We start from the raw sequence: 12,993 nt of genomic DNA on the forward strand, positions 1-12,993 counted from the left end.
CAGATGTTCGAGCGGCCTTCTTGGATGTGGGGTATGGTGAAGGGCACTGAGGAGCAGAAGAGGCATCCGGCTTGTCAGGGGGTGGTAGGTGTCGCAGTAGATCCTGGCATGGGACAGTGAGCTCTTCGTTGAGAACGGTGCATTTTGTCCTGGTTCCTGCTGCAAGTGTGCTCACTGGGGCTCTCGTGATGTGGATTCTGATGCAAGGAAGCTTCCGTGGTCTCCGATTGGAGCCCCAGGTGAGATCTGAGGCCGTCGCCATTGCGGCCCTTTGGGTCGGCGAGATTGCTGAGTACCCTGTGGGCTGCAGCGGCTGCAGAGACCTAGGGGAACGGTGGCAGTTGTGAAAGTTAATAGTCCTCCTTTCTGCCCTTGGCAGTTCCTGAATTGCAAGTCCTGTCACCTGCTTGAGTCTTGGAGGGCGCCATGTACTGTGTCGTGGTGACAGGCCTGCATTGCTCCTGCAGGTTGACCAGAGGCCCAGAGAAGAATGGTTGTGCAGGTGAGGAAAAGCGCAGTGTGATTTGCTGGGATGTTATGACTGCTGAGGCTGCAGGCACTGTCGTTCTGTTTTCACTGATATAGTGTGGTCCTTTTGGCGCTGCCGTCAGCTGGGTACAGAGGAGAGGGCATTGCTGGTGCTTGGGAGGCTCGGTGATAGGTGACCTTTGTGTCCTTGGTGGCCTGCTGCCAGTAGAAGGACTCCCCAAGGGTTTCTTTGGTGCCTTGAAGAGTTGCAGTAACAGAGGCCAAGCAACCAGCCCTGTGGGTTGTTCTGTGTTGTGCTCACATGCCCCTTGGTCGCCATTTGTCCCCTGGGCCTGGAATTACCCAGGTTCCCTAAGGTTGGGGCCACTCTGCCGGCCCTGAGCGCAGAAATGTGTTCGCCCCCCTGGCAATGAAGCATCAACCTTGGAGGCCCGCGGTTCTGGAAGAGATGGGTCATTGGTTGGCATCCCCACGGTGCCTCACTGTAGGAGCCAGCAGCTCCCATGGCGCTACGGCAGAGACCTGTGGCATCCAAGGTCTTCCCCTGACAGGTCTTCTGAAGAATACATGAAAGCATCCTTAGTGATGTGTATGCACTTGGTCATTTTGCCAACCTTCATCCTGTGGGTCTTCCTGCTTGCTGATTGGCCCTGTGTGTGCCGAGGCCTTGGACGCCTCAGATTTGGGTGAGAGACCCTTGAGGCAGGAGCAGTTCAATGTGAACCACGCCCTGCATTATGGCAGCTTTCTCTAGGGTGTGGTCAGTAACCTGGTCCCTGCAGCGTGTAGATCTGAGGATAATCTAGCCAGGAAAGGGGTCCTCTTTCTGTGGGAGTGAGCCCTGGATCCTGGTACCTGAGGAAGTCCGGGTCCCATCCTCACTTTCGGGCAGAGGCCGCCCAGTGATTGGACTGACTGGCAGGAAGAGACGCATGCCTTGATTTCTCTTCCTATCCGAGGGTGCGCTGGGCCGTATCTGCCCTAGTGCCAAGTTCACCGTACTGTGTAGTCGTCTGGGAAATTTTTCTGTTTCGGGTGGAGGTGACCCTTGTGACAAGGACCCCTGAGCTGTAGTAGTAGCTACAGTCTCAGGGTCCGTGGCATTCACACAGACGCTCCGCAAGGTGGCCTTGGGCGGTCAGGTCTCTGTGCTTTGGCCAGAGATCATGGGTCATGGAGACTGGGAGCCTAGAGCCTATGTCAACAGCCCCTCAGTGAAATTTTGCATGGGGCTGAAGGAAGATGCCAGGTGTCATCCCCCATTTCGTGGGAGGACAGGAGGTCAGGGCTCCATGAAGACGGCATGCGTGTTCAGACGGCAGGGCCTTTCCATGCGGGCTGTGAGACTTGGCTACCCGGACCTATTTCTGGACACAGAGCCAAATTGCCGAGAGTGCATTCTTGTTGGTACACCGGGACACAGGCCCTCAAGGCCACCTGGAATCCCCTGCCACCCATGCATGCTGAGTCAGAAAGACCCCCTGATGACCTTGAGCCTAATTTGCTGCGCTCTTTTCAAAGGTAGGTAACCAGTTGTCTGTAAGTGATCAGTGTAGTTGGGTTGCAGATACAGGCCTTCCCCCAATGAAACACCTGCATCAGTGTTACTCAGTGAGAGACCAAGTAGACACCTCAAGTGTTTCTGTGCTTTCTGTCCCCTTGTCAGGCGCAGTTGCCAGATATGGCTGTCCATCACCCAGGAGACGAAGGCCCGCCCATGAGGCAGTGGCTCGAGGTGCAAGGGAGTCCGGCAAGAAGTGCGGCGGCCCAGTTGTTTTTGGATCACCGAGCACGGTACGGCTTCTCCTGCCCCAAGACGTGTCGTGAATTTCAGGTTTCCTGGCACTGCCTGAGTGGCTGTATGTACGGAGGGACCGTTCCTCTTGCTGAGAAGCCTGGGGGCTCTGAGTTGCCCCGGCTGCTGGAGGACTCCCAGGTCACTGGCTCCTCCTGGGAGTGGCGCTGCCTGCCCTGTGGAGGTGGGGAGCAAGCCAGCACGTGCTCGGATCGATGACGACACCCTCTCATGCATTCCTTGGAAAATCTGAACAACATGAGTGAGAACTCACTACCGTCTCCTCATCGAAACTGAGGTCCAGCACGTTGCCTTCCGTGGGCTTAGGGGTGGGTAGGTTAGCAAGAGGGCTTCTCTGACGGTGTAAGACACATGCATGGGGTAGCCAGGTCACCAGCAGTTGCGAGGCTCCCATCTGAGGGTGGGCCGTGTACAGATGTTCGAGCGGCCTTCTTGGATGTGGGGTATGGTGAAGGGCACTGAGGAGCAGAAGAGGCATCCGGCTTGTCAGGGGGTGGTAGGTGTCGCAGTAGATCCTGGCATGGGACAGTGAGCTCTTCGTTGAGAACGGTGCATTTTGTCCTGGTTCCTGCTGCAAGTGTGCTCACTGGGGCTCTCGTGATGTGGATTCTGATGCAAGGAAGCTTCCGTGGTCTCCGATTGGAGCCCCAGGTGAGATCTGAGGCCGTCGCCATTGCGGCCCTTTGGGTCGGCGAGATTGCTGAGTACCCTGTGGGCTGCAGCGGCTGCAGAGACCTAGGGGAACGGTGGCAGTTGTGAAAGTTAATAGTCCTCCTTTCTGCCCTTGGCAGTTCCTGAATTGCAAGTCCTGTCACCTGCTTGAGTCTTGGAGGGCGCCATGTACTGTGTCGTGGTGACAGGCCTGCATTGCTCCTGCAGGTTGACCAGAGGCCCAGAGAAGAATGGTTGTGCAGGTGAGGAAAAGCGCAGTGTGATTTGCTGGGATGTTATGACTGCTGAGGCTGCAGGCACTGTCGTTCTGTTTTCAGTGATATAGTGTGGTCCTTTTGGCGCTGCCGTCAGCTGGGTACAGAGGAGAGGGCATTGCTGGTGCTTGGGAGGCTCGGTGATAGGTGACCTTTGTGTCCTTGGTGGCCTGCTGCCAGTAGAAGGACTCCCCAAGGGTTTCTTTGGTGCCTTGAAGAGTTGCAGTAACAGAGGCCAAGCAACCAGCCCTGTGGGTTGTTCTGTGTTGTGCTCACATGCCCCTTGGTCGCCATTTGTCCCCTGGGCCTGGAATTACCCAGGTTCCCTAAGGTTGGGGCCACTCTGCCGGCCCTGAGCGCAGAAATGTGTTCGCCCCCCTGGCAATGAAGCATCAACCTTGGAGGCCCGTGGTTCTGGAAGAGATGGGTCATTGGTTGGCATCCCCACGGTGCCTCACTGTAGGAGCCAGCAGCTCCCATGGCGCTACGGCAGAGACCTGTGGCATCCAAGGTCTTCCCCTGACAGGTCTTCTGAAGAATACATGAAAGCATCCTTAGTGATGTGTATGCACTTGGTCATTTTGCCAACCTTCATCCTGTGGGTCTTCCTGCTTGCTGATTGGCCCTGTGTGTGCCGAGGCCTTGGACGCCTCAGATTTGGGTGAGAGACCCTTGAGGCAGGAGCAGTTCAATGTGAACCACGCCCTGCATTATGGCAGCTTTCTCTAGGGTGTGGTCAGTAACCTGGTCCCTGCAGCGTGTAGATCTGAGGATAATCTAGCCAGGAAAGGGGTCCTCTTTCTGTGGGAGTGAGCCCTGGATCCTGGTACCTGAGGAAGTCCGGGTCCCATCCTCACTTTCGGGCAGAGGCCGCCCAGTGATTGGACTGACTGGCAGGAAGAGACGCATGCCTTGATTTCTCTTCCTATCCGAGGGTGCGCTGGGCCGTATCTGCCCTAGTGCCAAGTTCACCGTACTGTGTAGTCGTCTGGGAAATTTTTCTGTTTCGGGTGGAGGTGACCCTTGTGACAAGGACCCCTGAGCTGTAGTAGTAGCTACAGTCTCAGGGTCCGTGGCATTCACACAGACGCTCCGCAAGGTGGCCTTGGGCGGTCAGGTCTCTGTGCTTTGGCCAGAGATCATGGGTCATGGAGACTGGGAGCCTAGAGCCTATGTCAACAGCCCCTCAGTGAAATTTTGCATGGGGCTGAAGGAAGATGCCAGGTGTCATCCCCCATTTCGTGGGAGGACAGGAGGTCAGGGCTCCATGAAGACGGCATGCGTGTTCAGACGGCAGGGCCTTTCCATGCGGGCTGTGAGACTTGGCTACCCGGACCTATTTCTGGACACAGAGCCAAATTGCCGAGAGTGCATTCTTGTTGGTACACCGGGACACAGGCCCTCAAGGCCACCTGGAATCCCCTGCCACCCATGCATGCTGAGTCAGAAAGACCCCCTGATGACCTTGAGCCTAATTTGCTGCGCTCTTTTCAAAGGTAGGTAACCAGTTGTCTGTAAGTGATCAGTGTAGTTGGGTTGCAGATACAGGCCTTCCCCCAATGAAACACCTGCATCAGTGTTACTCAGTGAGAGACCAAGTAGACACCTCAAGTGTTTCTGTGCTTTCTGTCCCCTTGTCAGGCGCAGTTGCCAGATATGGCTGTCCATCACCCAGGAGACGAAGGCCCGCCCATGAGGCAGTGGCTCGAGGTGCAAGGGAGTCCGGCAAGAAGTGCGGCGGCCCAGTTGTTTTTGGATCACCGAGCACGGTACGGCTTCTCCTGCCCCAAGACGTGTCGTGAATTTCAGGTTTCCTGGCACTGCCTGAGTGGCTGTATGTACGGAGGGACCGTTCCTCTTGCTGAGAAGCCTGGGGGCTCTGAGTTGCCCCGGCTGCTGGAGGACTCCCAGGTCACTGGCTCCTCCTGGGAGTGGCGCTGCCTGCCCTGTGGAGGTGGGGAGCAAGCCAGCACGTGCTCGGATCGATGACGACACCCTCTCATGCATTCCTTGGAAAATCTGAACAACATGAGTGAGAACTCACTACCGTCTCCTCATCGAAACTGAGGTCCAGCACGTTGCCTTCCGTGGGCTTAGGGGTGGGTAGGTTAGCAAGAGGGCTTCTCTGACGGTGTAAGACACATGCATGGGGTAGCCAGGTCACCAGCAGTTGCGAGGCTCCCATCTGAGGGTGGGCCGTGTACAGATGTTCGAGCGGCCTTCTTGGATGTGGGGTATGGTGAAGGGCACTGAGGAGCAGAAGAGGCATCCGGCTTGTCAGGGGGTGGTAGGTGTCGCAGTAGATCCTGGCATGGGACAGTGAGCTCTTCGTTGAGAACGGTGCATTTTGTCCTGGTTCCTGCTGCAAGTGTGCTCACTGGGGCTCTCGTGATGTGGATTCTGATGCAAGGAAGCTTCCGTGGTCTCCGATTGGAGCCCCAGGTGAGATCTGAGGCCGTCGCCATTGCGGCCCTTTGGGTCGGCGAGATTGCTGAGTACCCTGTGGGCTGCAGCGGCTGCAGAGACCTAGGGGAACGGTGGCAGTTGTGAAAGTTAATAGTCCTCCTTTCTGCCCTTGGCAGTTCCTGAATTGCAAGTCCTGTCACCTGCTTGAGTCTTGGAGGGCGCCATGTACTGTGTCGTGGTGACAGGCCTGCATTGCTCCTGCAGGTTGACCAGAGGCCCAGAGAAGAATGGTTGTGCAGGTGAGGAAAAGCGCAGTGTGATTTGCTGGGATGTTATGACTGCTGAGGCTGCAGGCACTGTCGTTCTGTTTTCAGTGATATAGTGTGGTCCTTTTGGCGCTGCCGTCAGCTGGGTACAGAGGAGAGGGCATTGCTGGTGCTTGGGAGGCTCGGTGATAGGTGACCTTTGTGTCCTTGGTGGCCTGCTGCCAGTAGAAGGACTCCCCAAGGGTTTCTTTGGTGCCTTGAAGAGTTGCAGTAACAGAGGCCAAGCAACCAGCCCTGTGGGTTGTTCTGTGTTGTGCTCACATGCCCCTTGGTCGCCATTTGTCCCCTGGGCCTGGAATTACCCAGGTTCCCTAAGGTTGGGGCCACTCTGCCGGCCCTGAGCGCAGAAATGTGTTCGCCCCCCTGGCAATGAAGCATCAACCTTGGAGGCCCGTGGTTCTGGAAGAGATGGGTCATTGGTTGGCATCCCCACGGTGCCTCACTGTAGGAGCCAGCAGCTCCCATGGCGCTACGGCAGAGACCTGTGGCATCCAAGGTCTTCCCCTGACAGGTCTTCTGAAGAATACATGAAAGCATCCTTAGTGATGTGTATGCACTTGGTCATTTTGCCAACCTTCATCCTGTGGGTCTTCCTGCTTGCTGATTGGCCCTGTGTGTGCCGAGGCCTTGGACGCCTCAGATTTGGGTGAGAGACCCTTGAGGCAGGAGCAGTTCAATGTGAACCACGCCCTGCATTATGGCAGCTTTCTCTAGGGTGTGGTCAGTAACCTGGTCCCTGCAGCGTGTAGATCTGAGGATAATCTAGCCAGGAAAGGGGTCCTCTTTCTGTGGGAGTGAGCCCTGGATCCTGGTACCTGAGGAAGTCCGGGTCCCATCCTCACTTTCGGGCAGAGGCCGCCCAGTGATTGGACTGACTGGCAGGAAGAGACGCATGCCTTGATTTCTCTTCCTATCCGAGGGTGCGCTGGGCCGTATCTGCCCTAGTGCCAAGTTCACCGTACTGTGTAGTCGTCTGGGAAATTTTTCTGTTTCGGGTGGAGGTGACCCTTGTGACAAGGACCCCTGAGCTGTAGTAGTAGCTACAGTCTCAGGGTCCGTGGCATTCACACAGACGCTCCGCAAGGTGGCCTTGGGCGGTCAGGTCTCTGTGCTTTGGCCAGAGATCATGGGTCATGGAGACTGGGAGCCTAGAGCCTATGTCAACAGCCCCTCAGTGAAATTTTGCATGGGGCTGAAGGAAGATGCCAGGTGTCATCCCCCATTTCGTGGGAGGACAGGAGGTCAGGGCTCCATGAAGACGGCATGCGTGTTCAGACGGCAGGGCCTTTCCATGCGGGCTGTGAGACTTGGCTACCCGGACCTATTTCTGGACACAGAGCCAAATTGCCGAGAGTGCATTCTTGTTGGTACACCGGGACACAGGCCCTCAAGGCCACCTGGAATCCCCTGCCACCCATGCATGCTGAGTCAGAAAGACCCCCTGATGACCTTGAGCCTAATTTGCTGCGCTCTTTTCAAAGGTAGGTAACCAGTTGTCTGTAAGTGATCAGTGTAGTTGGGTTGCAGATACAGGCCTTCCCCCAATGAAACACCTGCATCAGTGTTACTCAGTGAGAGACCAAGTAGACACCTCAAGTGTTTCTGTGCTTTCTGTCCCCTTGTCAGGCGCAGTTGCCAGATATGGCTGTCCATCACCCAGGAGACGAAGGCCCGCCCATGAGGCAGTGGCTCGAGGTGCAAGGGAGTCCGGCAAGAAGTGCGGCGGCCCAGTTGTTTTTGGATCACCGAGCACGGTACGGCTTCTCCTGCCCCAAGACGTGTCGTGAATTTCAGGTTTCCTGGCACTGCCTGAGTGGCTGTATGTACGGAGGGACCGTTCCTCTTGCTGAGAAGCCTGGGGGCTCTGAGTTGCCCCGGCTGCTGGAGGACTCCCAGGTCACTGGCTCCTCCTGGGAGTGGCGCTGCCTGCCCTGTGGAGGTGGGGAGCAAGCCAGCACGTGCTCGGATCGATGACGACACCCTCTCATGCATTCCTTGGAAAATCTGAACAACATGAGTGAGAACTCACTACCGTCTCCTCATCGAAACTGAGGTCCAGCACGTTGCCTTCCGTGGGCTTAGGGGTGGGTAGGTTAGCAAGAGGGCTTCTCTGACGGTGTAAGACACATGCATGGGGTAGCCAGGTCACCAGCAGTTGCGAGGCTCCCATCTGAGGGTGGGCCGTGTACAGATGTTCGAGCGGCCTTCTTGGATGTGGGGTATGGTGAAGGGCACTGAGGAGCAGAAGAGGCATCCGGCTTGTCAGGGGGTGGTAGGTGTCGCAGTAGATCCTGGCATGGGACAGTGAGCTCTTCGTTGAGAACGGTGCATTTTGTCCTGGTTCCTGCTGCAAGTGTGCTCACTGGGGCTCTCGTGATGTGGATTCTGATGCAAGGAAGCTTCCGTGGTCTCCGATTGGAGCCCCAGGTGAGATCTGAGGCCGTCGCCATTGCGGCCCTTTGGGTCGGCGAGATTGCTGAGTACCCTGTGGGCTGCAGCGGCTGCAGAGACCTAGGGGAACGGTGGCAGTTGTGAAAGTTAATAGTCCTCCTTTCTGCCCTTGGCAGTTCCTGAATTGCAAGTCCTGTCACCTGCTTGAGTCTTGGAGGGCGCCATGTACTGTGTCGTGGTGACAGGCCTGCATTGCTCCTGCAGGTTGACCAGAGGCCCAGAGAAGAATGGTTGTGCAGGTGAGGAAAAGCGCAGTGTGATTTGCTGGGATGTTATGACTGCTGAGGCTGCAGGCACTGTCGTTCTGTTTTCAGTGATATAGTGTGGTCCTTTTGGCGCTGCCGTCAGCTGGGTACAGAGGAGAGGGCATTGCTGGTGCTTGGGAGGCTCGGTGATAGGTGACCTTTGTGTCCTTGGTGGCCTGCTGCCAGTAGAAGGACTCCCCAAGGGTTTCTTTGGTGCCTTGAAGAGTTGCAGTAACAGAGGCCAAGCAACCAGCCCTGTGGGTTGTTCTGTGTTGTGCTCACATGCCCCTTGGTCGCCATTTGTCCCCTGGGCCTGGAATTACCCAGGTTCCCTAAGGTTGGGGCCACTCTGCCGGCCCTGAGCGCAGAAATGTGTTCGCCCCCCTGGCAATGAAGCATCAACCTTGGAGGCCCGTGGTTCTGGAAGAGATGGGTCATTGGTTGGCATCCCCACGGTGCCTCACTGTAGGAGCCAGCAGCTCCCATGGCGCTACGGCAGAGACCTGTGGCATCCAAGGTCTTCCCCTGACAGGTCTTCTGAAGAATACATGAAAGCATCCTTAGTGATGTGTATGCACTTGGTCATTTTGCCAACCTTCATCCTGTGGGTCTTCCTGCTTGCTGATTGGCCCTGTGTGTGCCGAGGCCTTGGACGCCTCAGATTTGGGTGAGAGACCCTTGAGGCAGGAGCAGTTCAATGTGAACCACGCCCTGCATTATGGCAGCTTTCTCTAGGGTGTGGTCAGTAACCTGGTCCCTGCAGCGTGTAGATCTGAGGATAATCTAGCCAGGAAAGGGGTCCTCTTTCTGTGGGAGTGAGCCCTGGATCCTGGTACCTGAGGAAGTCCGGGTCCCATCCTCACTTTCGGGCAGAGGCCGCCCAGTGATTGGACTGACTGGCAGGAAGAGACGCATGCCTTGATTTCTCTTCCTATCCGAGGGTGCGCTGGGCCGTATCTGCCCTAGTGCCAAGTTCACCGTACTGTGTAGTCGTCTGGGAAATTTTTCTGTTTCGGGTGGAGGTGACCCTTGTGACAAGGACCCCTGAGCTGTAGTAGTAGCTACAGTCTCAGGGTCCGTGGCATTCACACAGACGCTCCGCAAGGTGGCCTTGGGCGGTCAGGTCTCTGTGCTTTGGCCAGAGATCATGGGTCATGGAGACTGGGAGCCTAGAGCCTATGTCAACAGCCCCTCAGTGAAATTTTGCATGGGGCTGAAGGAAGATGCCAGGTGTCATCCCCCATTTCGTGGGAGGACAGGAGGTCAGGGCTCCATGAAGACGGCATGCGTGTTCAGACGGCAGGGCCTTTCCATGCGGGCTGTGAGACTTGGCTACCCGGACCTATTTCTGGACACAGAGCCAAATTGCCGAGAGTGCATTCTTGTTGGTACACCGGGACACAGGCCCTCAAGGCCACCTGGAATCCCCTGCCACCCATGCATGCTGAGTCAGAAAGACCCCCTGATGACCTTGAGCCTAATTTGCTGCGCTCTTTTCAAAGGTAGGTAACCAGTTGTCTGTAAGTGATCAGTGTAGTTGGGTTGCAGATACAGGCCTTCCCCCAATGAAACACCTGCATCAGTGTTACTCAGTGAGAGACCAAGTAGACACCTCAAGTGTTTCTGTGCTTTCTGTCCCCTTGTCAGGCGCAGTTGCCAGATATGGCTGTCCATCACCCAGGAGACGAAGGCCCGCCCATGAGGCAGTGGCTCGAGGTGCAAGGGAGTCCGGCAAGAAGTGCGGCGGCCCAGTTGTTTTTGGATCACCGAGCACGGTACGGCTTCTCCTGCCCCAAGACGTGTCGTGAATTTCAGGTTTCCTGGCACTGCCTGAGTGGCTGTATGTACGGAGGGACCGTTCCTCTTGCTGAGAAGCCTGGGGGCTCTGAGTTGCCCCGGCTGCTGGAGGACTCCCAGGTCACTGGCTCCTCCTGGGAGTGGCGCTGCCTGCCCTGTGGAGGTGGGGAGCAAGCCAGCACGTGCTCGGATCGATGACGACACCCTCTCATGCATTCCTTGGAAAATCTGAACAACATGAGTGAGAACTCACTACCGTCTCCTCATCGAAACTGAGGTCCAGCACGTTGCCTTCCGTGGGCTTAGGGGTGGGTAGGTTAGCAAGAGGGCTTCTCTGACGGTGTAAGACACATGCATGGGGTAGCCAGGTCACCAGCAGTTGCGAGGCTCCCATCTGAGGGTGGGCCGTGTACAGATGTTCGAGCGGCCTTCTTGGATGTGGGGTATGGTGAAGGGCACTGAGGAGCAGAAGAGGCATCCGGCTTGTCAGGGGGTGGTAGGTGTCGCAGTAGATCCTGGCATGGGACAGTGAGCTCTTCGTTGAGAACGGTGCATTTTGTCCTGGTTCCTGCTGCAAGTGTGCTCACTGGGGCTCTCGTGATGTGGATTCTGATGCAAGGAAGCTTCCGTGGTCTCCGATTGGAGCCCCAGGTGAGATCTGAGGCCGTCGCCATTGCGGCCCTTTGGGTCGGCGAGATTGCTGAGTACCCTGTGGGCTGCAGCGGCTGCAGAGACCTAGGGGAACGGTGGCAGTTGTGAAAGTTAATAGTCCTCCTTTCTGCCCTTGGCAGTTCCTGAATTGCAAGTCCTGTCACCTGCTTGAGTCTTGGAGGGCGCCATGTACTGTGTCGTGGTGACAGGCCTGCATTGCTCCTGCAGGTTGACCAGAGGCCCAGAGAAGAATGGTTGTGCAGGTGAGGAAAAGCGCAGTGTGATTTGCTGGGATGTTATGACTGCTGAGGCTGCAGGCACTGTCGTTCTGTTTTCAGTGATATAGTGTGGTCCTTTTGGCGCTGCCGTCAGCTGGGTACAGAGGAGAGGGCATTGCTGGTGCTTGGGAGGCTCGGTGATAGGTGACCTTTGTGTCCTTGGTGGCCTGCTGCCAGTAGAAGGACTCCCCAAGGGTTTCTTTGGTGCCTTGAAGAGTTGCAGTAACAGAGGCCAAGCAACCAGCCCTGTGGGTTGTTCTGTGTTGTGCTCACATGCCCCTTGGTCGCCATTTGTCCCCTGGGCCTGGAATTACCCAGGTTCCCTAAGGTTGGGGCCACTCTGCCGGCCCTGAGCGCAGAAATGTGTTCGCCCCCCTGGCAATGAAGCATCAACCTTGGAGGCCCGTGGTTCTGGAAGAGATGGGTCATTGGTTGGCATCCCCACGGTGCCTCACTGTAGGAGCCAGCAGCTCCCATGGCGCTACGGCAGAGACCTGTGGCATCCAAGGTCTTCCCCTGACAGGTCTTCTGAAGAATACATGAAAGCATCCTTAGTGATGTGTATGCACTTGGTCATTTTGCCAACCTTCATCCTGTGGGTCTTCCTGCTTGCTGATTGGCCCTGTGTGTGCCGAGGCCTTGGACGCCTCAGATTTGGGTGAGAGACCCTTGAGGCAGGAGCAGTTCAATGTGAACCACGCCCTGCATTATGGCAGCTTTCTCTAGGGTGTGGTCAGTAACCTGGTCCCTGCAGCGTGTAGATCTGAGGATAATCTAGCCAGGAAAGGGGTCCTCTTTCTGTGGGAGTGAGCCCTGGATCCTGGTACCTGAGGAAGTCCGGGTCCCATCCTCACTTTCGGGCAGAGGCCGCCCAGTGATTGGACTGACTGGCAGGAAGAGACGCATGCCTTGATTTCTCTTCCTATCCGAGGGTGCGCTGGGCCGTATCTGCCCTAGTGCCAAGTTCACCGTACTGTGTAGTCGTCTGGGAAATTTTTCTGTTTCGGGTGGAGGTGACCCTTGTGACAAGGACCCCTGAGCTGTAGTAGTAGCTACAGTCTCAGGGTCCGTGGCATTCACACAGACGCTCCGCAAGGTGGCCTTGGGCGGTCAGGTCTCTGTGCTTTGGCCAGAGATCATGGGTCATGGAGACTGGGAGCCTAGAGCCTATGTCAACAGCCCCTCAGTGAAATTTTGCATGGGGCTGAAGGAAGATGCCAGGTGTCATCCCCCATTTCGTGGGAGGACAGGAGGTCAGGGCTCCATGAAGACGGCATGCGTGTTCAGACGGCAGGGCCTTTCCATGCGGGCTGTGAGACTTGGCTACCCGGACCTATTTCTGGACACAGAGCCAAATTGCCGAGAGTGCATTCTTGTTGGTACACCGGGACACAGGCCCTCAAGGCCACCTGGAATCCCCTGCCACCCATGCATGCTGAGTCAGAAAGACCCCCTGATGACCTTGAGCCTAATTTGCTGCGCTCTTTTCAAAGGTAGGTAACCAGTTGTCTGTAAGTGATCAGTGTAGTTGGGTTGCAGATACAGGCCTTCCCCCAATGAAACACCTGCATCAGTGTTACTCAGTGAGAGACCAAGTAGACACCTCAA

The 12,993-nt window shown here is 56.4% G+C and overlaps 4 non-coding genes across 4 annotated transcripts; all 4 read left to right on the forward strand.

Annotated features, from left to right (window-relative positions):
* Nucleotides 1-2,493: 2,493 nt before the first annotated feature.
* LOC136147619 (small nucleolar RNA SNORD116) lies at nt 2,494-2,586 on the forward strand. The gene has a single exon (XR_010659283.1). It is a non-coding gene; the product is annotated as a small nucleolar RNA SNORD116 (small nucleolar RNA).
* Nucleotides 2,587-5,210: 2,624 nt separating this feature from the next.
* On the forward strand, nt 5,211-5,303 carry LOC136147620 (small nucleolar RNA SNORD116). The gene has a single exon (XR_010659284.1). It is a non-coding gene; the product is annotated as a small nucleolar RNA SNORD116 (small nucleolar RNA).
* Nucleotides 5,304-7,927: 2,624 nt separating this feature from the next.
* On the forward strand, nt 7,928-8,020 carry LOC136147621 (small nucleolar RNA SNORD116). The gene has a single exon (XR_010659285.1). It is a non-coding gene; the product is annotated as a small nucleolar RNA SNORD116 (small nucleolar RNA).
* A 2,624-nt stretch (nt 8,021-10,644) lies between these two features.
* Nucleotides 10,645-10,737, forward strand: LOC136147622 (small nucleolar RNA SNORD116). The gene has a single exon (XR_010659286.1). It is a non-coding gene; the product is annotated as a small nucleolar RNA SNORD116 (small nucleolar RNA).
* The last annotated feature ends 2,256 nt before the right edge of the window (nt 10,738-12,993 follow it).

Source organism: Muntiacus reevesi, chromosome 15 (assembly GCF_963930625.1).
Source record: "Muntiacus reevesi chromosome 15, mMunRee1.1, whole genome shotgun sequence".
Taxonomy (NCBI): domain Eukaryota; kingdom Metazoa; phylum Chordata; class Mammalia; order Artiodactyla; family Cervidae; genus Muntiacus; species Muntiacus reevesi.